The 25,905-nt window shown below is 39.4% G+C and overlaps 1 long non-coding RNA gene and 1 pseudogene across 2 annotated transcripts in view; one reads left to right on the plus strand and one right to left on the minus strand.

Annotated features, from left to right (window-relative positions):
* The window catches only part of LOC143894811 (uncharacterized), a 98,735-nt gene that overhangs the window by 46,940 nt on the left and 25,890 nt on the right, over window positions 1–25,905 (minus strand). The window lies entirely within an intron of this gene.
* Window positions 19–25,905, plus strand: part of LOC143894808 (uncharacterized) — a 32,051-nt pseudogene continuing 6,164 nt past the window's right edge. Inside the window, exon 1 of the transcript XR_013256167.1 lies at window positions 19–1,024. The product of XR_013256167.1 is annotated as an uncharacterized LOC143894808 (transcript). The remainder of the gene's footprint in view (window positions 1,025–25,905) is intronic.

Here is a 25,905-nt window from a genome sequence, read left to right on the forward strand (position 1 = left end):
TTGTATACTCAGTCATGTGCGGAACGTCATGCAGCGATATGACAATGTAAAAATTAACACAGTGTTTAATGGTGAATTTGTTGCGGGTGACAAACGCGCGAATAAAAGTATCGCAACGAGAAACTATGAACTCTTTCGCGAGTCCGATCTGCATGAGTGGTACAAGAGACACGTCATCGAGCCTATACTTTAGCAAAGCTGGAGGAATTCCAGGAACGTGATAGCGGATGGGCGTTGTCACGTATACTCAATTTAACGGTAAACGTGAACAAATACAATCCATTGCACGCGGGGTGTTTTGTGGAAATACCGCAAGAAATTAAAAAGAAGAATGCGGTGATAAACGTGCAATCAAGAGACAATGCATGTTTCGCATGGTCAGTGGTGGCTGCTTTGTATCCAGCCAAGAGACATACAGAACGGGAATCGTCGTATCCACATTACACGTCGGTGCTAAATCTTACGGACATTGAGTTTCCAATGACGTTGAATCAAATTAAACGGTTTGAAAATCACAACAACATCTCCATCAACGTGTACAGCATCAAGAAAAAAAACAAGAAACTTGCTATCTTGCCAATACGTGTTACTGACCGAAAGATGGACAGACATGTAAATCTCTTGTACGTGCATGACGACAACGTAGGACATTTTGCATGGATCAAGAACCTATCCCGCCTCGTGAGCTCGCAAATTAATAAACATGGACACACAAAGTACATTTGCGATCGGTAAGTACCTATAGTTCTTTTAATAATATATAGAATATTTTGTGTATAAAAAAATTTATAATATTTGCGTTTATTTTTGCAGATGTTTGCACTACTTCAGCTCCAACAAGAAATTGGCTGCCCACACCGTTGACTGTCGGGAGATGAATGACTGCGCGATCAAGTTACCGAGCGATAACGACAAAGTAGTTGGCCTTTAAAAATCACAACAGAAAGGAACGAGTTCCGTTTGTCGTATACGCCGACCTGGAATGTACCCTGGAGAAGATGGAAGCGGATCCGGAAACGTCCAGGTACACATATCAACATCATCGCGTGTTTAGCATAGGGTACTACGTGCGTTGCTCGTACGACGAGTCGTTATCTATGTATCGGTTTCGTCGCAATAAGGATTGCGTCGCGTGGTTCGCCGAGGAGCTAAGACGTTTAGCTCACGACGTAAAGACCATTTTGTCCACTAATATACCCATGGCAGCTAGATTTCACGCGAGACGAGTGGGAAAAGTTTAACAGCGCAACGCTTTGTCACGTGTGCGAAGAACCGTTCGAGCCAGACGACGTGCGAGTACGCGACCATTATTGTCACCTGACCGGTCGATACAGAGGTCCCGCGCATTCGAATTGTAACTTAAATTATAAAGATTCGCATTGCATTCCCATAGTGTTTCATAATTTATCGGGCTATGACGCACATTTTATTATAACTGAAATAGCAACAGCGTACGAAGGACATGTAGATTTACTCCCGATCACAAAAGAAAAATATATTTCGTTTACAAAAAACGTTCAAACCACCGAAGATAAAGATAAGAAAACGTGCTATTTATCGATTTATCGATATCAAATTGCGATTTATCGATTCGTACAAGTTTCTCACCGCTAGTCTCGACAAATTGGTATCTTATCTCAGCAAGGATAAACTGCGAATATTGCAACGCGAATTTTGTGAATTATCCGCAGAAAATTTTGATTTGCTGACAAGAAAAGGCGTATTTCCATATGAATACATTGACTGCGTCGAAAAATTGGAGGACTTGTGTTTACCACCGCGCGACTCGTTTTACAGTTCATTGACAGGTGACACCGTATCCGAAAGCGATTACGCGCACGCCGTCGACGTCTGGTAGCGGTTCTCCATTCGAACGCTCGGTGATTACAGCGATTTATATCTTAAGACCGATGTCTTGCTGTTGGCCGATATCTTTGAAAATTTTTGCGATAGTTGCGTCGCGAGTTATGTATTATCGTATTATCAATATTTGTTGCGTATTATCAAGAGACACGGTAGTGTCTCGCGCCAAGTACACGCGGAGCGAGACCGACCGTGACTCTTTTACGCGACGCGACGGGTTGCGAGTACTCGAGATGTTGAGATCTCGATAACGAGTGAACGGATCAAGTTCTAAGTAGGCTTGATCGATAGCTTGGGGTCCAATTAGGGGGGGGGGGGTCTCCTCTCATAATATTCCGCTACGTGCTCTACGAGCGGAGATATTGCGACGCAAAGTCCAAATGTGAAAATTTATTTTTAAGATACGAATACTTCTACGTCGACCGTCTCTCATCTCAATATTATTATGATTATCAGAGAAACGTCACTTATTTCACTTTTTCGACGCTGGCGGCGCAGGCACAGTATATACAGTAGCGCAACTCTCTGTCGGCACCTTTGATGTTAGTGTTGGCCAAAATGGAGTGCGCATGCGCGAAATAAAGCAGTATTCTGTCTCACTTCTCTCTTCGTCATCTCTCTCTTTCCTACTCGTTTAGTCCATTGAGGTTAATTTAACGCAGTTGGCGCGAGATACAACCGTGTCTGTTAGTTTCAATCAAAATTATGCAGAATTATTGTTAACAATGTACAATGTCATGCAATGCGCGCGTAAAAAAAATGAAAGAAATTAAAAAATATTAAAAAATATTACATATATATTAGATGAATCCGTTAATGATGCAAAATAATGATATATATAAAATACTAATATATGAAATATTATACTAATATAATATAACAGTATGTTATATAAATAAATAAATAAATAAATATATATATATATATATATATATATATATAAATATATATAATATATGATAAATCAGGAATAAATGTAAAATATAAAAAAGTGTATATAACATATATAATATATAGAATAATTTTCTCGCATAAAAGTATACACACAAAAAAATTATGTAAACATTTTAACGTAATATAACACTTTTTAGATTAAATGTATACATTTATATATTTTTATAAAATATGTCACATTTTACAATATATTATTTATTAAATATATTATACATTTTGTGTGTGTGTGTGTGTGTGTGTGTGTGTGTGTGTGTGTAGTAATAAACTTAATTTTTTAATGATACAATAATATGTGGTCAATATATATTGATAAAATTTTTATATTTTATTTTATAACATATATGTAGATAAATTTTACAAATAATGAATATATATTATTGGAAACTTTACTGATAATGCTAAGCTATTGCACAAAAGAAATTGCATTAATTGCAATAATATTAAAAACTTATTAATATTAAAAACTAAATATATGTATAATTTTGCGCATTGTAATACTAATAATACATAAACTTCTTCAGCTTCTTGAGTTATGTGTTAATTTAAATTTAATTTTTCTAATATTTTTATAATAAATGCAAAAATAGCTTACATATTATTGTTTTCATATTCCATTGATACTACATCTGTTGATACTGTAGAAACTGTAGTACTGCAGTAAAATAATATGTTTTTAATTATTTTATATTACTATCAAAAATATTTTCAAGTATCAAAACTAGATTTTTCCAAATAAAGAGTAATTAAAACTAATATAAATGAAAACTTACTTATTACTGGTAAACTTTAAACATCTTGTTGGTACAGCATCTGGATGAAGGCGAGCTCGACTTTTGACGATTTTATACTGATTTCCTTCAAAATGTACATGGCACAATCGACAATTGCGGTGAGCATACTCGGGGCCTTTTGGTATTAAATTCAATCTTCTGCATGCTTGAACCCATGCCAACCACCTGTGTATGTCAGAATAATTAATTAAATTACGCAAATAATGAAATAATGATGTAAACAATTATTAAAATAGTATTGTACCTATTATGTTTTTTTGGAAAAAGGAAGTGTCGTTGTTTATAAATAAAATTTATACAGGTTAACTTTCCTTTCTATACTTCCAATACACAAATCACTTCACAATCACTTCACAAATCTCTTCACAATCACACACTTTACAATAACACAATTTACACAATTTTTTTCCGACTTTTATCAAGTCACTCTATAGCTGTCTATAGCACTTTAACGCCTTAGGCATTTAAATGTGCCTCTAAATCCGTTAGAAAAGGAAAGACAGTAAGAAGAAAAGAGACAGAAATAGTGCTTTATTTCGCGCATGCGCAATCCGTTTTGGCCAACACGAAATCAGAGGAGTTGCGCTACTGTATATACTGTGGCGCAGGTATCGCCTGTTTCGATATCGCGCGCGTATTTCGAAATTAGGTCGATAGACTTATCGGTCAGGAGAAAGATTTCTATTTAGGTAAATTAGGTATATATATAATATGTATATTGAGTTAATTGCTTCATGTTTATCTGGAGAGATTTTGTATCCTTACATTATTATTACTACCGCTGCCGGAAAAGAAGGTTCTCTACGCTTGGCAGAAAGTGCCGCTAGGGAATTTTTAAGTCAATTTTTATGAATCAAGCTTGAATTTGATGTCTAGGTATCCAGGTTGCCGATGACGAGGTCCAGATAGTACGCTTCATAGTTTTCGGTGTCTACGTGTAATAATACGTTGAATTCGATGTCTACGTGTCCCAGGTTGCCGATGACGAGATCCAGATAGTGCGCCTCATAGTTTTCGGTGTCTACGTGTATTAATACCTTGAATTCGATGTCTACGTATCCCAGGTTGCCGATGACGAGATCCAGATAGTGCGCTTCGTAGTTTTCGGTGTCCAGGTGTAATAATACGTTGAATGCGATGTCTAGGTGTCCCAGGTTGCCGATGACGATGTCTAGATAGTGAGTTCCGTAGTTTTCGGTGTCTACGTGTATTAATACCTTGAATTCGATGTTTAGGTATCCCAGATTGCCGATGACGAGGTCCACATAGTGCGCTCCGTAGTTTTCGGTGTCTACGTGTATTAATACCTTGAAATTGATATCTAGGTGTCCCAGGTTGCTGATGACAAGGTCCAGATATCGCGCTCTATAGTTTTCGGTGTGTAGGTGTAATAATACCTTGAATTCGATGTCTACGTGTTCCAGGTTGCCGATGACGAGGTCCACATAGTGCGCTTTATAGTTTTTGGTGTCTAGGTGCATTAATAACTTTAAATCTGAATGGGTGCGTTCAGCCGATACTCGGCTAGCTTAGCAATCGTGAGCAATCGCTCGTTTTTGCTCGTTTTCTCTCCTTTTAATCCATTAGGTCAAAAGAGAGGAAACGAGCGAAAACGAGCGACTGCTCACGATTATTAGGCTAGCGGAATATCGGCTGAACGCACCCAATGTAGGACACGTAGATATCGAATTCGAGGTATTAATACATGTAGACACCGAAAACTACGAAGCGCACTATGTGGACCTCGTCATCGGCAACTTGGAACACGTGGCCATCGAATTCAAGGTATTAATACACCTGGACACCGAAAACTATAGAGCGCACTATGTGGATCTCGTTATTGGCAACCTGGGACACCTAGACATTGAATTCAAGCTTGATTCATAAGAATCGACTTAAAATTTCCCTAGCGGCAGAATTAAAATTGTCATGACATAATAAAAATCGCTGAATTAAAATTATGTCTAGACATAATAAAAATTGGACGAAAATTATGTCTAGACATGATAAAAATTGGATGAATTAAAATTATGTCTGACGTAAAAATAATTATCAAAAATATCGATACCTGAAGATATCGGTACATATACAGTTGCGAACAACATTCAGTAGGACACGCAAATAAAAATAAATAAAGAATTTTACAGTTAACGACTTATTAACATTAATCATGCTTTATTGCGATTATGTTTTATGTTGAAATTGAAAAATATATACAAGGTGTACAACTAAAAGGGTTACAGATTATTATTTAAAAAAAACTAAGCAAAATATTAAATTGTTGTTTTCTTTAGAAATAATAGTCCGTAACACTTTTAGCTTTATACCTTATTGCATTATATACTGTTTATAAGATTATAAGATATATTGTTTATAAGATTAAGATGCGTAACACTACAAAAAGGCGTGATATCCGTACAAAATTACTTTTTTAAAAAAAAAGGTAAAAAAGAGCGCCAAGTACACGCATAGTAGTGTATATATGTATTATGTTATTGTTACCCTGTTATGTTGTTACCTCGAAAAAAAACAAAGTGGTAGTATTATACCTCCAAATAGCTTTATCCTGTACATACTGTTTATAAAATGCGTAATATACTACAAAAAGGCGTGATATCCGCACAAAATTACCTTTTTTAAAAAAAGGTAAAAAAAAGCGCCAAGTACACGTATAGTAGTGTATATGTTGTTACCTAAAAAAAAAAGAAAGTAGTAGTATTATACCTCAAAAAAACCTAAGTAACAAGTGGTAGATCTTTATATCTCAAAAAATCTCGAAAAAATCTAAGCAGTAGTATCTTTATTTCCGAAAAATTATAACCCAAGTGATACACGTCACAAAATTATGTTACCTTATCAAAAAGAAGAGTCGCGCTTTAAGTGATCTATTACAATTACAAAAAAGAAATGATATCTCTTTAAATTAGAGCGCCAATTATACAGAGAGAACATGTATATTGCCTCAAAAAATAATTGTTGCACTATTTTGAAAAATCTTTACATTGTGTCAATTAGAAAAGAATGTATGATAACAATTTTATAAGATTAAAAAATTTTATTTAAATTTAACAAGGGAATACAAGATATTTAAATACAAAGTTTACATGTGTATTTTTTAATGGTCACAAAGAATTACAGAGGTAACAGTACAAAATACAAATATTTTATTAAAATATTTAATCCAACGAGGGAATACAATTTCTATTTAAATATAAAGTTTATATATGTATTTTTCAATAAAATAAAAGATTTAATCACAAAGAATTACAGAGGTAACAGTACAAAATAAAAATATTTTATTAAAATACATAAATTTTTCTTGTAAAAAAACTTGGCGCTGTTAGACCTCGAAATTTTAAATAAATAAATAAACTTACATATGTTACCGTTGTATCGCGACAAGTGTAAAGTCACGTACACCGATACTGACAGTCTTATTTATCACATCGAGTGCGACGATGTGTATGATATCATGAAGCGTCACATTCATTATAGATTTGACACTAGCGATTATGCGATTGATAATACGTACGGTATCCCACTCGTCAATAAAAAAGTTCCGGGCTTAATGAAAGACGAAAATAACGGTGCGATAATGACCGAATTCGTCGGGCTTAAAGCAAAGATGTACGCCTTGCGAGTAGACGGTAAGAAAGATACAAAAAAGGCTAAAGGTGTTAAGAGTAACGTCGTAGCCAGGTCGATAACGTTCGACGATTACATGCGGTGTCTGCGCGACGAAATTGAAATGACGCGACAGCAGGCTTGCATAACATCCAAACAACACGAGGTATACACCATGTCCGAAAATAGCTCTAAGTCCGTACGACGATAAGCGCTACTTATACCCGGTTCTACCGAGACGCTGCCATGGGGACATTCTAAAATACCATTGTAAATATATTGTTACATTTAGGAAAATAAATGACTCATATGTTTATGTATGTTTTTATATTGTAATACATTTTTACAATACATTATTCTTGTGTATCCATGAATTATGTGAATTATCAAATCCTAACCACTTTACATAAACCTCATCCCCTCTTTTGCGCAAAACTTTTTCAACGAGATACACGTCGGGATTAGCAACGCATGTAACTCGTATTCGTAGAAGCCGCCGGCGACGGGTTTTCCGCAGGAATCTTCCAACAGATACGTCACAAGATTAGTTTTCTGCACTTTGACGATTCTAAACACCCCCGTGGTCCAATTTGGCGTGTATCCTTTTTCGAAGATTGTCTTGAATTTACTCACGCGTACCGAATCGCCCACTTTAAATCGCGCGGGAGCAGCGATACACCGTTGTTATAGGAGCTTGTCGGCGATCGCGGGGGTAACATCGATGGGTCGCATGCCGATAGTTCGATGCTTTCGCGCGTTGTAATCCGATACGAGACCTGGCAGCGAGTCAATCCATTTGTAATTCCCATTGCGCGTAAACATTTTCCACATGTCGTTCTTGAGCGTGCGATTGAATCGTTCGACGACCGATGCCTTCATTACGGAATATGTCGAATAGTGATTGATATTATGTTTCTTCAAGAGTTTCTGCACGTTTGTGTTGTAAAATTCTTTCCCCTTGTCAGTCTGCAGATTTTTTGGACATCTGCCGCCGTCTCAAATTATTTTTGCAATCGCCGTGGTAACCTCGGGTCCGCTCTTGGTCTTGAGCGGTACGGCCCATGCGTGCTTGCTCAGCACGTCGATAACGGTGAGTATGTAGTGGTAGCCTCTGTTAAATCGCGTGTATGGTCGCATCTCGACCACATCCGCCTGCCACAGGTCATCGTATCCGCGTACTATGACGTGTCTTCGAGAAAAATTTCTTCTCGCAGAAGCGTGTAATTCTTGCACCAGCCGCCGTTTCTCAGCTGATTGCTTCTTACCAGCCATGACGATGACGCGCAACTGACGCAGATATCAGATGTACGTTCTTATCTATTCGCGATGATTCGCAATTACATCTTGAATCATCTTTTGAAGTTCGTTTAGGGTAATTTGCACATTATTCTGGAATACAGCCATCTTTCTCTCCATTTCATCCTGTCGATCTTCCAAAATTTGCACGCTCTGCTAGCGTTTGTTGGCTGCATCGCCATCATCTACGGGCGGCGCTATACGTCGAATCTTGCGCGATTTCGCGTCAAAGTCGGTGGCGACCATGCAAAGAGCGTTATCTCGCACGTAATTTCTGATTAATCTTCTCCATTGATAGTACGGTTCCGCACCGCCTCTTCCGAGCGATATACCAAACTTGTTGATCGGCATTTCGATGTTGATTGAATGACTCGCTGTCGCACCACTTAATTTATAATAAGTCCAGCTTCGCGAAATTTCTCGATAATCGACAGGATTTCGTTATCGTGACCGGTGTGACCCGCTAGGCGCGAAGCTTCGAGCAATCGGAGACGATCTACAAGCTTGTTGGGATCGTCCCAATGAACATAATCGATCTTGTTGTCGTTTAATGTCATGACACGCGGTATACCTTTTCCGGCTTTTTTACCCGAAATCGACTGTGCACCCTGGTAACCATATCCGATAGAAAACGATTAAAAACGGCTATATCTGTATCGTTTTTAATCGTATCTTATCGGTTCTATCGTTGCATATTTAGAAGACAGATAAAACATTAATCGAATCGAATCGGTTTCTATCGTTTTAGGTCCGAATAAGAAAATAACTATACAAATTTTATAGTTATGAATCGTTTTCTATATGTACAATTGTTGCCCATCTGAATCAATCGTATATACACGATATAATATGTATCGTTATTTATGGTAATAATTTTACCGTATGCATTAATACGGATATATAAGAATAAAATGATAGACATCTTATCGATATTTATATGACTTAATCGAACCGATACATCTATCGTTTCTTATCAGGATTTTCTGACATACAACTTATCATCTTCTTTATGGCAGCAAATCGGTTCGTTTTCTATCGTATATTAATGATATAAATTGAATCGTTTGAAAACCTTCTACTTTGCATATGTTTGTATAAAGTTAAAACGATAGACATCTCGTCGATATTTATACGACTTAACCGAACCGACACATCTATCGTTTCTTATCAGGATTTTCCGACATACAACTTATCATCTTCTGTACGGCAGCAAATCGGTTCGTTTTCTATCGTATATTAATGATATAAATTGAATCGTTTGAAAACCTTCTACTTTGCATATGTTTTTATAAGGTTAAAACGATAGACATCTCGTCGATATTTATACGACTTAACCGAACCGACACATCTATCGTTTCTTATCAGGATTTTCCGACATACAACTTATCATCTTCGAAAACAAAGTTCGTCGAAGTATTTTTATGTGTGTGTGTGTGTGATTTGTTATTAAGATTAAAATAAAATATTTTATTTGTATTTTAGTGCAATTTTAAATAAGACGTTTCTAATGTAAATGTTGTTTTTATTTCTCTAATAACCGTGAAAATTTTTGCCCTTGGTTTCCTGGTGCTGTTGTCGCAAAGGTGGAAGCTTAATTATAAAAAAAAAAAATGCAGTTCTTTCTTTATCATAGAAAGATCTCTGATACGGTTTATTTTTCTTTTACACGGTTATAATCCGGTGGCATGCAGAGTAGCAAACATCTAAAGATGTTCTGACTGATATATAGCTGAGAAATTTCAAATTTTTCCAATTTTTTTCTGACAGGGCATCGTAAATAAACGGTTCACTATTAACCATATTAAAAAGACAATTATAGCTACTTTAATACCATTAAAAATTATAGAAACCGATGCACCACTAATAAGAAATTTAGGATGCAAGCCCATGTGTATTGTATCGAGAATTTTTTATAGAGTATCGTGAATAAACGAAACTTCAATTATGTTAAAAACTGATTGAGACCGATATAAAGGTAATAAGAAATTTCCGATAGAATCCCAAGTATTTTACAACGTGAGTTTCTGATAAAATACCGTAAATAAATGATTCACTAATTATATTAAAAACAATAGAAACTGATATATAGCTGATAAGATATTTACGATAGGATTCCAAGTATTTTGTAACGTGAGTTTCTGATAGAGTACCGTAAATAAACGATTCACTAACCATATTAAAAACGATAGAAACTGATGTGCAGCTGAGAAGACATTTACGATAAGATTCCAAGTATTTTGTAACGTGAGTTTCTGATAGAATACCGTAAATAAACGATTCACTAACCATATTAAAAACGATAGAAACTGATGTATAGCTGATAAGACATTTACGATAGGATCCCAAGTATTTTGTAACGTGAGTTTCTGATAGAATACCGTAAATAAACGATTCACTAACCGTATTAAAAACGATAAGAAATTTTTTTATCGTTTTCTATCGGAGATGGTTACCAGGGCAATTATATGGTCGATCTTTGTTGCCTGTCATGGCACGCGGTATACCTTTTCCAGCTTTTTTACCTGAAATCAGCTGGCCGATTATATGTGTGTACTTGTATCCCCCGTTGCCCTTTATTTGAGCGTGAGCATCATAATTGCGTTTATGAACACTCGTCATCAACAGAATGCTCTTGTACGTTTGCATATCGTCCTCCGTGTAGATATCGTCATCGGGATATTTCTTAAAGATTAATTCGAAAAGACCGCGTGTGCCATTGTATCGTATGCCGTCGATAATTATGTTGTCCGCATGGTTCACGTCAAAACGTTTATTACCGAGCACCATTCCATCGTTGGTAAATTTAACACCGTACGCGATGTCCATACCGCTTTCTTCATCGCCGCTCAGAACTGCCCCGATGTACTTTTGGCTCAATGGACCCAATTGATCTTGCAACGTTTCTTGACCCTCAGATATTTGCAACTGCTGTCGAACGGACATCACGAGTGGGTCATTCGTGGTTTCGAAAACATCTTCGTTTGCGAGCACTGTGTGTTGTACGGAAGGCGCAGAGGTTATCGGTGGTTCATTCAATAAACCTTTCGATCGTTTTGGTTTACGCGGTTGTAAAGTTTTTGTTATTTCGCTCAAATTAGATGGCACATTTATCGATCGTTTCAACGTAACCGGAGTTGAAGCCATTACAGAGTCGTTAAACGAGGCGTTTGGTCGTTGTCGTTTGAGCTTCGGCTCTTCGTCTTCCTACGCCGTTTCATTCTCAATCTTTGACACGTCCGATTCTTTGCCAGCAACGGTGTTTTCGGCAATCTGCCTTAGAGGTTCGATGACGGGCTTAAAGTGTCTCTCCAACGCGATATCTTCCTCCATTTTACCAGTTTTCAAGGCGTGATATTTTTTGCGAATCGAATTGCTTGTTTTCGCAATATCTTTCACGATCCTCTCGCGCTCTCTAATCGCTGCTGTCCATATTGCGCTAACGTTGTTCAATCGACGCGTCGACAACAACTAACCACGTTTTGGTATCGCAAAGTCGTTAAATCCTTTTCTGTATCGACCATTCGAAATCGCGCTGTCCTTGTCTATCACCACGAATCCGTACTTTTGTTGCCAACACGTATGACACAATTTACTAAAATCATCGTAAGACATATCTGTGTTTACGTAATCGCTGTATATGTGTTTCAGATTGGTACCATCCTGTTTAAACAGAATCAATAAATTCGCGTTGTCGCGTATAAGATGCTTCGGTATCTTTGCATACGTCTGACAAAGATAGAAAAAGTCAATGTCTGCGTGCCTGCCCATTGCAAAGTATTCTCTTATCGTATCCTGCTTGTCGCATGCCACGTCATCAAAGATAAAAATAGAATTCGGGAGCGCCTCGCTCGGCGGAATGACGTCGCTGTTATTCGAGAACGTAAAGTAGCCAATCTCTTCTATTGGTGTTAGTATATTCTCCAAATATCGATATTTTGGTTGTTGCAACGATTTCGAGTACACATACACGTTCTCGAAATGTACACCGTGCGGACTTTCCAGCAAGCTTATCAAGACGTTTGTCTTGCCGCAATTCGACGGACCGCAGATGATACCGCGTATAGAAATCGGTAGCATGCCTCCATGTTTGCGTACCTCTTTCGTTAACGGCATCCTATCGTCAAAGTTTGTCACTTTGATCGTCCCCCATGTGCGAATGTCGGACTTCTGCCAGAGTTGTCCGCATGGTCCAGAAATGGCACAATATTGGCTGCCAAGACTTGATGGGTGGTACTGCCCCAATACGGATAAACCGCTAGATCAGTATTGTGCCAGTCTCGGTGACCAGTACTCCCATGCAACCATATTTTGTTCCGAGGCGAGTCTCGTCTCAGTACTAACCGTGTATAAGGCCAGAAATGATATTGATCTATGGCCGAAAGTCGGCTCAGTACTGGGGATGTATTGGGTCGACTTAGAAAATTTTCGCTCGGGACCGGAGGTAACAACCGCGCGAAAGCAATACGCCGCGAGGGGACTTAACTTTTTGCTCGAGCGGCGCCGAAGGTAACAACCGCGCGAAAGCAACACGTCGCGAGGGGACTTAGAAAGCTTTTTGCTCGAGCAGCGCCGGAGGTAACGACCGCGGCGTGGAAGCAACACGCCGCGAGGGAACTTTTCGCTAGAGCCCACGCCGGAGGTAACGACCGCGTTCGTGTCTCTCGGTTACAAGTACCTCGAATTATGGTGTCATTCGTCTTGCTTCGCGTCTCGCCTCCGGGGCCCGTAAGCGACCGTGCGTAAGACCGTGCGTCGCCGATCGCTCGGCCGGCCGGTTGGGTACTATAAAAGGTTCGGTGCGCTCGGTGAGCCGAGCGACACGAGCGATACGTACAGACGTGCAAACGCGTTTCGCTTGGTCCGTACGAATGTGTAAAACGTTTGTGGAATACGTACACGAAAGGGGCACGTACGACGAAGTCGATGCGGGGAGCATCGTTTCCCAATCATATTTTGTTCCGAGGCGAGTCTCGTTTCAGTACTGACCGTGTATAAGACCAGAAATGATATTGATCTACGGTCGAAAGTCGGCTCAGTACTGGGGACGTATTGGGTCGACTTAGAAAATTTTCGCTCGGGACCGGAGGTAACAACCGCGCGAAAGCAACACGCCGCAAGGGGATTTAGAAAACTTTTTGTTCGAGCGGCGCCGGAGGTAACGACCGCGGCACGAAAGCAACACGCCGCGAGTGATATGGCAATCAGTGTTGTCCCCGTACTAGTACTCTGTGTCGGGCCAAAGTTGGCGCCAAGACTGGGACCCGTGTTATCATTCCGACATTGTCCCAGTAATGATCCTGATATAAGCTTGTACTGGCCCAGAATCGTCAGCCAGTACTGGTAATTCTGGCACCAGTACCAAGCCAACACTGAGCCTTTTTGAAATTCGCACATGGGCCGCGATTGCCGTACGAACCGCATTTTACCTCCCCTCCACAACGAATAAATAATAATATCGAGAAAGCTGGCCTATTTATAGAGACGCGTAGAGCTGAGATGCTCAGTCGTTAAAATGTTTTTGCTCGTGTCGGATAACAGCGATATTTACGATTTAACCGCCGAGCAGTTAAAGTATATACCAAAGGTCATTCTACTGCGACAGTTTTATAATCACATAGATTATTTGTGGGATAAGCTTCCCGAACATATCAAGGCAGATTCGGAGGTTCAGCAAGATCGGCGCTGTTTAATACATTATAATTTGCCGTGTCAGCAAACGCACATCGACGGTCCGCCGCCGTTGATAAAAAAAACTGCGGCGAATGCCGCTGAAAATAGGTCGAGGTCTGCTGAATCGCGCGATAAATGCGCTTCCGATCGAATTACATATCCCCGGCTATCAATTTTGCGGACCGGGAACTCGCTTAGTGTTAAAAGGATCTCAGGATCTTCTAGCAGTGTTATCTTGGTAAACAAATAATGCAGGTACACGACTTGTGGAGAAAACAACGTACTTTATTCTACGTACTAAATTAAGTAGATTGCACGCACGCAAAAGAAAAATAATGATAACTAAGCCTGAATCGGCGTGGTGCGATACGCATAACTCAGAGAGAACGAAGGATCTAGAGAACAAGCGCGCGAAGCGCCGGAAGACGCCAACCGCTCAACGAGAGAGCGCCGCTAACGAAAAACATGTGCACCGTATGCTAGAGAATAAGGGCGCTACACACGAGCTTGGCGGCAATTACAAATGAAGCTAGAGAAACATAATCTTAACACTCCCTTCTTTTGAGAGCTTCTATAGTTATCCTACAGACACCCATCTTTGATCTGAGATTACAGAATAAGTCCCTGCTTAATACCTTAGTTAGGATGTCCGCTAGCTGTTCTTCACTGGGTACATACTCTATTCTGATCTCACCATTCATATATCTTTCACGCACAAAATGATATCGAACGTCAATGTGTTTACTTCGTTTATGGTATTCAGAGTTCTTAGTTAATTTGATCGCGCTTTGATTATCGACGTTGATGACGATTGGATCGACACATTGGAGTTCGATGTCATGTAACAATTGTTTAAGCCATAGCGCTTCCTTAACCGATTCGCAAGTTTCCATATATTCCGCTTCAGTAGTACTGAGTGAAACAGTTCTTTGACGCAAGGATCCCCATGTTACAGCTCCATTTGACAGAATGAACAGATATCCACTGGTGGATCGCCTGGTGTCAATGTCTCCAGCATAGTCTGCATCTGCGTATCCTTGCAAAGATGTATTTCCAGATGACCCATCATACAGAATGCCCATGTCAATGGTATTTTTTAAATAGCGAAATATGTTCTTTACCGCATTCCAGTGTTTGTTATCGTAACTAGAAATAAAACGACTTAGATAATTTACAATAAAGGCAATATCTGGTCGCGTGACATTTGCGAGGAACATTAAACTACCTATCGCTTGTCTATATGGCACATTGTCTGAGGATACAAATATATCATGCGGTGATGATAGATGCATGCCTAAATTTGCAGGTGTATTTTTGCCTTTTGCATCTAGCATATTGAAACGATTCAAGATACGTTTAGTATAAGATGATTGATGTATGAAAATTAACTTTGATTCCGGTACTCGAAGAATCTCTATACCTATGTAACATGTACCGTTGCCAATCGTGATTTCAAAACTTAAACTTAGTTTCTTTAGTATCTTGTCAATACTTTCTTTTAACGACGCTAGGAGTAAACCATCATCTACGTATATGATTAAATAAACCTTGTCCGAGTTGACTCTACCAATGTATATATAAGGATCGGATTTGCTCTGAACGAAATGATAACGCTTTAGAAATGAGTCAAACTCAAGATTCCATACCCGTGATGCTTGCTTTAAGCCATATATAGACTTTTGAAGTCTGCATACTTTACCCTCCAAACCTGGATTGACCCCTTGCGGTATTTCCATGTAAATTTCCTCGGATACACTGCCGTTAAGGAAGGCAGTTTTTACGTCAAACTGAGCAATTTTTAGGTCCTCCTTTACTGCCTTGGCTAACATTGTGCGAATGGAATCGTACCTGGCAACTGGTGCAAATACCTCATTGTAATCAGTTCCGTGCTTTTGCGAATATCCCTTAGCGCAGAGTCGAGCTTTATATCGATGGAGGCCTCCTGGTATGTCCTGTTTTATCTTGAAGACCCATGTAGATCCTATTGATTTCTTGTTCGCAGGTAGATCCTGAATTGTCCATGTTCCATTAATTTCATGTGCCTTGAGCTCCTCTTCAATAGCACGAATCCAGTTCTTGGCGTCTGGTCCGGACAATGCATCCTCGTATGTTGCTGGCTCATCGAACTCTATTACGTTCGCCTCGTAACGTTCTGGTGGTTTTATTGCGCTTCCCTGCCAAAAATGACCGATTAAATCCGATTAAAAATTTTGAATCTGCATGAATCTGGATTCTTGATCCGGAAATCACGGATTTATAACGATTACACCGATCAAAACCGATTGAAACGGATTGGTATTCAACAATGTAATTTCGATCGGTTCCTATCGGTTTGAATCGTTAATCGTTACACGCAGAAAATTTTTCTGGAAAATACCAGTATACACGAACAAAGTAAATACCATACTAATCTTGCACGGCTAAAATATAGTCATAATATGCAAAAAATTTCAAGAAAATATAGGAAATTTAGAAAGCAAAGAATAAAAATATGGCTGATGGACAGAAAACGAGATGTCTGTTGCAGTCATGGCAAAAACACAAGTTGCTGTTATAGGCTGTGGCGGTCAGCTGTCTGCCACGAGCGAACTTGAGAACGCTGTAGAAACCCTGCCGAGCTACCCTAGATATAGAGGTCGATGTTGAATCTTAATCACGCGAGAATATACCGGCGATGCGCCGCGTAGCGGGCGCAAGCCGAACCCTCTCGCCGCGCGAGCCCGCGTTGCCGCTCGCGCCGCGCGCCTTCCGTCGTCTATAAACATATCAGTATAGAACTTTTTTTACTTTTCTCATGTTTCCTTGTTAGTATGGCAAACTTATTTACCTTTAGGTTACAATTAAGATGTATCTGATCAAACTATTACTTTTCTTTGTCATATATTAATTTCCGATTGAATACGCGTATATTCTACCGGTGTGATGTAAATCTAGTACATTTTATTATGAGTATTCTACATTATTCGAGAAAAATTTTCTGCGTGTATGATATTTCATAACGATTATACCGATTGGAAACGATTGAAACGGATTCGTACTCAAAGATGTAATTTCACTCGTTTTCTATCGGTTTGAATCAGTCTAAATTGTTATGATTTCGTGAACTCCAAAATCACGAAATTATAATGATTTAAACGGATTGACTGAGACCGATTCAAACTGATAAAATCCGTGAATTCCGGATATATAAACAGGATTATTTACTACTTTATTATAATTCCATTCTTTGTACTACAAATTTATTACAATGTGCAGTATTTATTTAACCTTTCGAAAACACACCTTTTTTTTCATTTACGGAGAATCTGACTCTACACACACTTTGATCGTCCACCATTTTAAATTGACGAGTGCAATCAGTTTTAAAAAATTCCCAGATGTACTTGAAAAATTGTTAAATCAATTAATATAAATAAAAAGTGCCATTGGAATTATTTACATATTTTAAAAAATTAAAAAAAAATTTGTTTTTTTTTTTAATTTTTTAAAATATGTAAATAATTCTAAGGGCATTTTTTATTTATATCAATTAATTTAACAATTTTTCAAGTACATCTGGGAATTTTTTAAAGCTGATTGCACTTGTCAATTTAAAATGGTGGACGATCAAAATGTGTGTAGAGTCAGATTAACAGTGTTCTTTAAAAAAAAAAAAGTTTTTTACAAAAAAAATTTAATTTTTTTGTTTAATATTTTTGGTTAAAAATTTTTTTGGCAAAAAAAAAAGAAAAAAAAAGTCAAATTAACCCTGTGTGTTCTCGAAGGGTTAAATAAAAACATTTTACAGTTTTGCAAATATGGAATTCATGACTTTACCAAAAAGAAATCCTGTAGTAAGAACTCTATTACGTAAAAATGATGTGTTATATACAATTTTAATTATTAAAGCGGATTTAATCCAATTCACATAGCTACTTTCACTACCCAATTTAAATGAATTAAGCGCAGATACGATTGAAACCGATTGAGTATTAGAATTTAGATGAATCCGGAAATATCGCATTAAATCCGATTTCGGTGTTGTATTAAAATTTCACGATTGATGCGGATTCAATACGATTCATGTGGTCATTTTATTTACCCGATTAAAATGAATTAAGATTAATACAATTAAAACCGATTCAGTCGGATTCAGATGAATCCGGAAATATCGCATTAAATCCGATTTTGGTGTTGTATTAAAATTTTACGATTGATGCGGATTCAACACGATTCATGTGCTTACTTTATTCACCCAATTAAAATGGATGTGCATTAATACGATTGAAACTGATAACGACGGATTCAGATTAATCCGGAAATGCCGAATTAAAAACGATTCCGATTGATTTGTTATTAGAACCAATTCACTTCCAATCGGGCATCCGATTAACCGGATTGAAAACGCATTCATTCCGATTTAATTTCACCAAATTTAATACGGAACCAATCGGATTTAATCGGTCATTTTTAGCAGGGTTCTGTCTCTAAGAGTACGATCACTGGTTGTTTCAGAATTCTCTTTCTTGACTGTCTCTTTCTTTTGAAGTTGAATCTTCTCCGTTTGCACAGCTTCCACTTGCGTTGATGGTGCTAGACTAATGGAGGTTTCTGCATCTTCATTCGAATCCGATGTTAAATGCCCGTCTGTCTCATGTATCACGACGTCTCTGGATATTGTTATTTTCCTTGTTTGCAGGTCAAGCAGTCTATAGTTGCACGACTCTTCTTCATAACCTACCAGTATCACTTTTCGTGATTTTCTGTCCAATTTCTTTCTGAATTGCTTATCGATGTACACGAAGGCTTCTGATCCAAATGTCTTGATGTGATCCAGGCGCGGCCTTTTTCCAATCCACATCTCATATGGAGTTACACCTTGATTGCAGGCGTGCGATTGAGAATGTAGCAAAGCTGTGTTTACGGCCTCTGCCCATAAATATGTAGGAAGATTTTTCGCGTATAGCATGGCTTTCGCACACTCAACAATTGTCCTGTTGTCCCTTTCAGCTCGCCCGTTTTGCTGTGGCGTGTAGAGTGCAGTTGTCTCCAGATTGATTCCTTTTTCACGCAAATATCTTGACGTCTGTTCGTTGCAGTATTCTCTGCCATTATCTACACGTAAGGTCTTGACGGATTTTTGAAACTTATTCTCAACTTGATTGATGAATTCTTTCAATTTATCGAAGACATCGGACTTGTGTTTTATGAAGTACACTTTGCGGTAGGCTGAATAATCATCCTTGAAAGTCACAAAGTACTTGAATCCTTCTATGGATTCTTGTGACATTGGTCCACATACGTCACTGTGGATGAGCTCTCCAGCCGATGGCTTCTTATCAGAAACGTTCTTGAAAGGTAAGCGATGTTGCTTCCCATATTGACATGCTTCACAAAACATATCCTTTTCATTTTCCGCTTCGGTTCCATTGATTAGCCCATCTTTGCATAATTGACGTACGTACGTGTGGTTGATGTGGCCTAAGCGCTCATGCCAACGCTTTAAACTTGAGACTGTTAGATTGGCGCTATTGTCGTTTTGTATACTGATTAGCATTCGAAACAGATTATTGTCATACTTGATGCCTTGAGCCTTCAGTACGTTGTCCATGCGAAATTCAACACGCTCTCTTCCAAAGATGATCTTGTAATTTTTGTTGATGCAGGCGCCAACTGAAAACAAATTTTTCTTGAGGCTTGGTACAAGAAGTACATCTTCAAGTGTTCCATCCATCCATTTTCAATCAATTAACCTCTTATTGATGTTTATTCTGCCACGACCTGTGACGTTGCATTTTGTGCCATCATTAAGGAACACATGCTCTTTTTCACAGGGTTGCAATTCGGAAAACCATTCTTGACGAAATGACATATCCCAGATAACAATTCGTGCGGGGTCATATTACCTTCACGGCGTGAATAGCACACCGTGCATGCACGAACGCATCATGCTCGCTTCACGAAGTGATTTTGGCATACGTGCGCGTATAGAAGGTCGCACTATGCCATCACGTGTAATTACACGTGTGATGGGTAGTGATTACACACACGTGATGGCATATTGAACACACACATGATGACATAGTGCGATCTTTTACGATTAATATATAATTGATGATGAATTATAATATTGATCGTAAAAGATCGCACTACATATAAAAATAATATTTAAATATCAGATAAAATGGCAAAAACGTTACAAATACGTATAAATTCGGGTACATGCGTATGCCAAAATCACTTCGTGAAGCGAGCATGATGCGTTCGTGCATGCACGGTGTGATAATCACGCTTAAGCGACCCCGCATGCTTTCATTGTTCGCCCGCCAACGTGACTCGCTCGACAGCAGCGGCTGGATTGTCATTTGTCGTCCTTCGTGATCCGAATGTCCTCGCGGTAACATTTCGCGTGCTCCGCGTGCTCTGTATCCGAGTGCTTAAATAATAGTTCCCGTGTACCCATTTCTGCCTTCACGGGCCATCCACGCCTTCCTGGCTTATTCTCATCGAGCCTTGCCTATCCGTCTGGCGGTGTGAATTTTAAAAATCTCGCGTGTCCGCGCGCGACCGGCCGGTCGATTATGGCTGCGATCCATTTGATATGTTACAAATGCTTCGAAGCGTTCTTTGTCTTCTTCTTTCTTTACTGAAAGAAAAGAGAAGAGAATTCCAAGCATTTATAGCATTAAATGGACTGCAGCCTATCTCAAAGGGACGCTTCCGCTCGCGCGGTCTCACGCCTGTTCGCGCCTTGCCATTCGCCCCTCGTCGCCGTCGTAAGGAGGAGGATCGAGCTAATCGATCAACGCCAGTTGCGCGAGGTTAGTAGGATTATTTATATAAATAATTTTATATATATATATATATATATATATATATATTTAAATATTTATAAACATCGGAAAAATGGGTTCATCGGCTCATGGTAGTCCTTAATGTGTGCGGTCATGTTGGTGTGTGCCTGTGCGCGCGCGTTAGTGTGTGTGTGTGTGTGTGTGTGTGTGTGTGTGTGTGTGTGTGTGTGTGTGTGTGTGTGTGTGTGTGTGTGTGTGTGTGTGTGTGTGTGTGTGTGTGTGTGTGTGTGTGTGTGTGTGTGTGTGTGACTGACTGACTGAGTGTGCGTGTATATATGTGTGTTTGCGCGCGCGCACGTGATATTATTTACACCTACTCACACACACACACACGCACGCACGCACGCACGCACGCACGCACGCACGCACGCACGCACGCACGCACGCACGCACGCACGCACGCACGCACGCACGCACGCACGCACGCACGCACGCACGCACGCACGCACGCACGCACACACGCACGCACGCACGCACCCACGCACGCACGCACGCACGCACGCACGCACGCACGCACGCACGCACGCACGCACGCACGCACGCACGCACGCACGCACGCACGCACGCACGCACGCACGCACGCACGCACGCACGCACGCACGCACGCACGCACGCACGCACGCACGCACGCACGCACGCACGCACGCACGCACGCACGCACGCACGCACGCACGCACGCACGCACGCACGCACGCACGCACGCACGCACGCACGCACGCACGCACGCACGCACGCACGCACGCACGCACGCACGCACGCACGCACGCACGCACGCACGCACGCACGCACGCACGCACGCACGCACGCACGCACGCACGCACGCACGCACGCACGCACGCACGCACGCACGCACGCACGCACGCACGCACGCACGCACGCACGCACGCACGCACGCACGCACGCACGCGCGCACGCACGCACGCACGCACGCACGCACGCACGCACGCACGCACGCACGCACGCACGCACACACACACACACACACACACACACACACAGGACACACCAACATGACCGCACACATTAAGGACTACCATGAGCTGATGAACCCATTTTTCCGATGTTTGACGCTCTGTAACTCGAAAACTGTCCATTTTTGGACTTAGTGCTCATAGTCACTTTTCATCAGGACGTCATAAACTACATCATACTAAATTTTTTTAGCCAATTTGACCGGGATCTATTTATCCGTGGTTTGGTGCGGAATCCTTTAAACTTGTCGGTTTTAATTGCTGTCGTATCGAGATATGATTTCATTGAGTTTCAACTTTATAAAATGTATGAGAGAGCGTATATCTTGAGAGCATATATATGTATGTATAATATATGTGAGAGCAATTGATGCTCATATGAGCCGCACGCATGCGGCACTCACGTGTGTGCAAATTTTAAAATAAGAATGTTTATAAATAAATATATATTTGGTCTTCTTTAATTTAACGTTTTTATAACTGTAACAGTACATATATTAGATTTATATTAAAAAGTAGATAGGGTACAAGGTGAGAGCAATTGATGCTCATATGACCCGCATGCATGCGGCACTCACGCGTGCGAGTCATATGAGCATCATTTGAGGACGCATCTGTCTAGCACCGTGAGTGCACGCCGTGTAAATTATTTGCACGACGTGCACGCGTCGTGAGCTCATTTTGCGGGCATTTTGTTATCTGGGATGCTTCGACGCGCCACTGTCGAGTAACCAAACGTCCTCCTTCGTGATGGTCGAAACTACCTCTACAGCTTCTCCAAGAAATGCACTGACATTGGTTGCATCGTCGTTTCCCTTTGATGATTTAGCGTTGTCTCGATTTCCTGTGTCTCTCATTCTTTTGCGACACTCCTTGGCAATGTGTCCACGCTTTTGACAGTAGTAGCATGTTACATCCTTCTTGGGATTTTGTGCTTTCTTGTCCATCGTCTTTTTCTGTTTTTCTCGTTCTGACTTTACATTCACGGCTGCGAGCGCACTGCTTATTTCATCTGTTGCCGTCAGCCTCCCTTCTTCTTTGATAAGACGTTCTGTCAGGGCTTGAAGAGTTTGGTGATCCGCGGCAACGCTGTCCCAAGCTGTAACGAATGCACTAAATTTTGAGGGTAGGCTGCCAAGAATTTTAGCCATGATAGTTATATCTGAAACGTTCTCACCAAGATCTTTTAGCTGGCGTGCCATATTCTCGATCTTCGCAATGTGTTGTGCAACATTATCATTCGATGCCATTCTGTAGTCGTGAAACCTCGTCATCAAGAGTAATTTGTTCGAATCACTCTTCTGTTCGTGAATCGCGCTGAGTCGCTTCCACATATCAGATGCCTTCTCGCAGGTTAAGAGATACTCGAGCTGTGAGGATTCTACGGTAGAGGAGATGATCACCATTGCTTTTGCGTTAGATTTGTCCCATTCATTTGCATTGGCAGTCGTTCTCTCATTTGAGCCGTTGACTATATTTGTGAGTCCGTTTGCGACAAATATAGCTGATAGTTGGAACTTTCATGCCTGATAGTTAGTTCCATTGAACTTCGTTATGCTTCTCAAGTCAATTGAGTCTCCCATGTCTGTACAGTGCACTTATCGTTGTAGCTTACTTGTTACCGTTTTTCTTCAAGGCGTGGCCTGGGCCCATAACCTGTTAAAATGATCTCAGGATCTTCTAGCAGTGTTATCTTGGTAAACAAATAATGCAGGTACACGACTTGTGGAGAAAACAACGTACTTTATTCTACATACTAAATTAAGTAGATTGCACGCACGCAAAAGAAAAATAATGATAGCTAAGCCTGAATCGGCGTGGTGCGATACGCATAACTCATTGTCAGAGAGAACGAAGGATCTAGAGAACAAGCGCGCGAAGCGCCGGAAGACGCCAACCGCTCAACGAGAGACCCTGCTGAAAATGACCGATTAAATCTGATTGGTTCCGTATTAAATTTGGTGAAATTGAAACGGAATGAATGCATTTTCAATCCGGTTAATCGGATGCCCGATTGGAAGTGAATCGGTTCTAATAACAAATCAATTGGAATCGTTTTTAATTCGGCATTTCCGGATTGATCTGAATCCGTCGTTATCAGTTTCAATCGTATTAATGCACATCCATTTTAATCGGATGAATAAAGTGAGCACATGAATCGTGTTGAATCCGCATCAATCGTAAAATTTTAATACAACCCCGAAATCGGATTTAATGCAATATTTCCGGATTTATCTGAATCCGACTGAATCGGTTTCAATCGTATTAATCCTAATCCATTTTAATCGGGTAAATAAAATGACCACATGAATCGTATTGAATCCGCATCAATCGTGAAATTTTAATACAACACCGGAATCGGATTTAATGCGATATTTCCGGATTCATCTGAATTCTACTCAATCGGTTTTAATCGTATCTGCGCTTAATCCATTTAAATTGGGGAAAATAGCTATGTGAATCGGATTAAATCCGCTTTAATCATTAAAATTGTATATAACACATAATTTTTACGTAATAGAGTTTTTACTACAGGATTTTCTTTTAATAAAATCATGAGTACTATATTTGCAAAACTGTAAAATGTTTTTATTTAACCCTTCGAGAACACACAGGGTCAATTTAACTCTTCTTTCTTTTTTTTGCCAAAAAACATTTAAAAATATTAAACATAAAAAAATAAAAATTTTTTTGTAAAAAACTTTTTTTTTTTTTTTAAAGAACACTGTTAATCTGACTTTACACACATTTTGATCGTCCACCATTTTAAATTGACGAGTGCGATCAGCTTGAAAAAATTCCCAGATGTACTTGGAACATTGTTAAATCAATTGATATAAATAAAAAGTGCCGTTGAAATTATTTACATATTTTAAAAAATTTAAAAAGAAAAATTTTTTAAAATTCTTTTTGAATTTTTTAAAATATGTAAATAATTCCAATAACATTTTTTATTTATATCAATTGATTTAACAATGTTCCAAGTACATCTGGGAATTTTTTCAAGCTAATCGCACTCGTCAATTTAAAATGGTGGACGATCAAAGTGTGTATGTAGAGTCAGATTGACCCAGAGTGTTCTCCGTGAATAAAAAAAAAGGTGTTTTCTCAAAGGGTTAAATAAATACTGCACATTGTAATAAATTTGTGGTACAAAGAATGGAATTACAATAAAGTAGTAAATAATCCTGTTTATATATCCGGAATTCACGGATTCTATCAGTTTGAATCGGTCAGTCAATCCGTTTAAAATAAGTCGTTTTATTTTCGACCCAACTGGCCAATTGAAACCAAATTGCACAACGTTTCGACCGAATTCCGGTCCTTATCAAGTGCTTTAGATTACACCGATCCGCATAACAAATTTACATGCATCGTTGACGTGGTGACCTGACAACGTCAAGACAAACGCAAAACTAAACAAAAGACAAAATAATACATTTAACAATAAAAAACTATACAAAATCGTCATAATATCGCGCTGGTCAAAAACAATAAATTAATTAACACTGTAAAAATCAGTTAAAAACTTACAATTCTTATGCGTTCCAAAACAAACGGTGAGATCAAAACGTCACAAGCCATATCGAGGCACAACGTCTGAACAGTAAGACAGTCAAAGCGAAATGAAATTGTCAACCGTAATCCGCGGATAGCAAAAGGTGCTCTGGTGGGAAAAACGAGCAGAACCAAATATACAGGGCCGACTAAGTAATACCAATGACACGGTTATAAATAGATGGCAGGCTCTCAGTATCGTTTTGTAAATTGATTGTGCAATCATGTTTTTTAATGAAAAACATTTCCGATATTTCTCTTTTTTTGAAATGTTTTTCTTTGTATAAAATTTTTGGATGCTGCCACTTAAAATCATGATTGTGTGCAAGACGGTGTTTGCTCACA

This window comes from Temnothorax americanus, unplaced genomic scaffold (assembly GCF_048541705.1).
Source record: "Temnothorax americanus isolate GAGA-0224 unplaced genomic scaffold, ASM4854170v1 Scaffold142, whole genome shotgun sequence".
In the NCBI taxonomy this organism is placed as follows: Eukaryota; Metazoa; Arthropoda; class Insecta; order Hymenoptera; family Formicidae; genus Temnothorax; species Temnothorax americanus.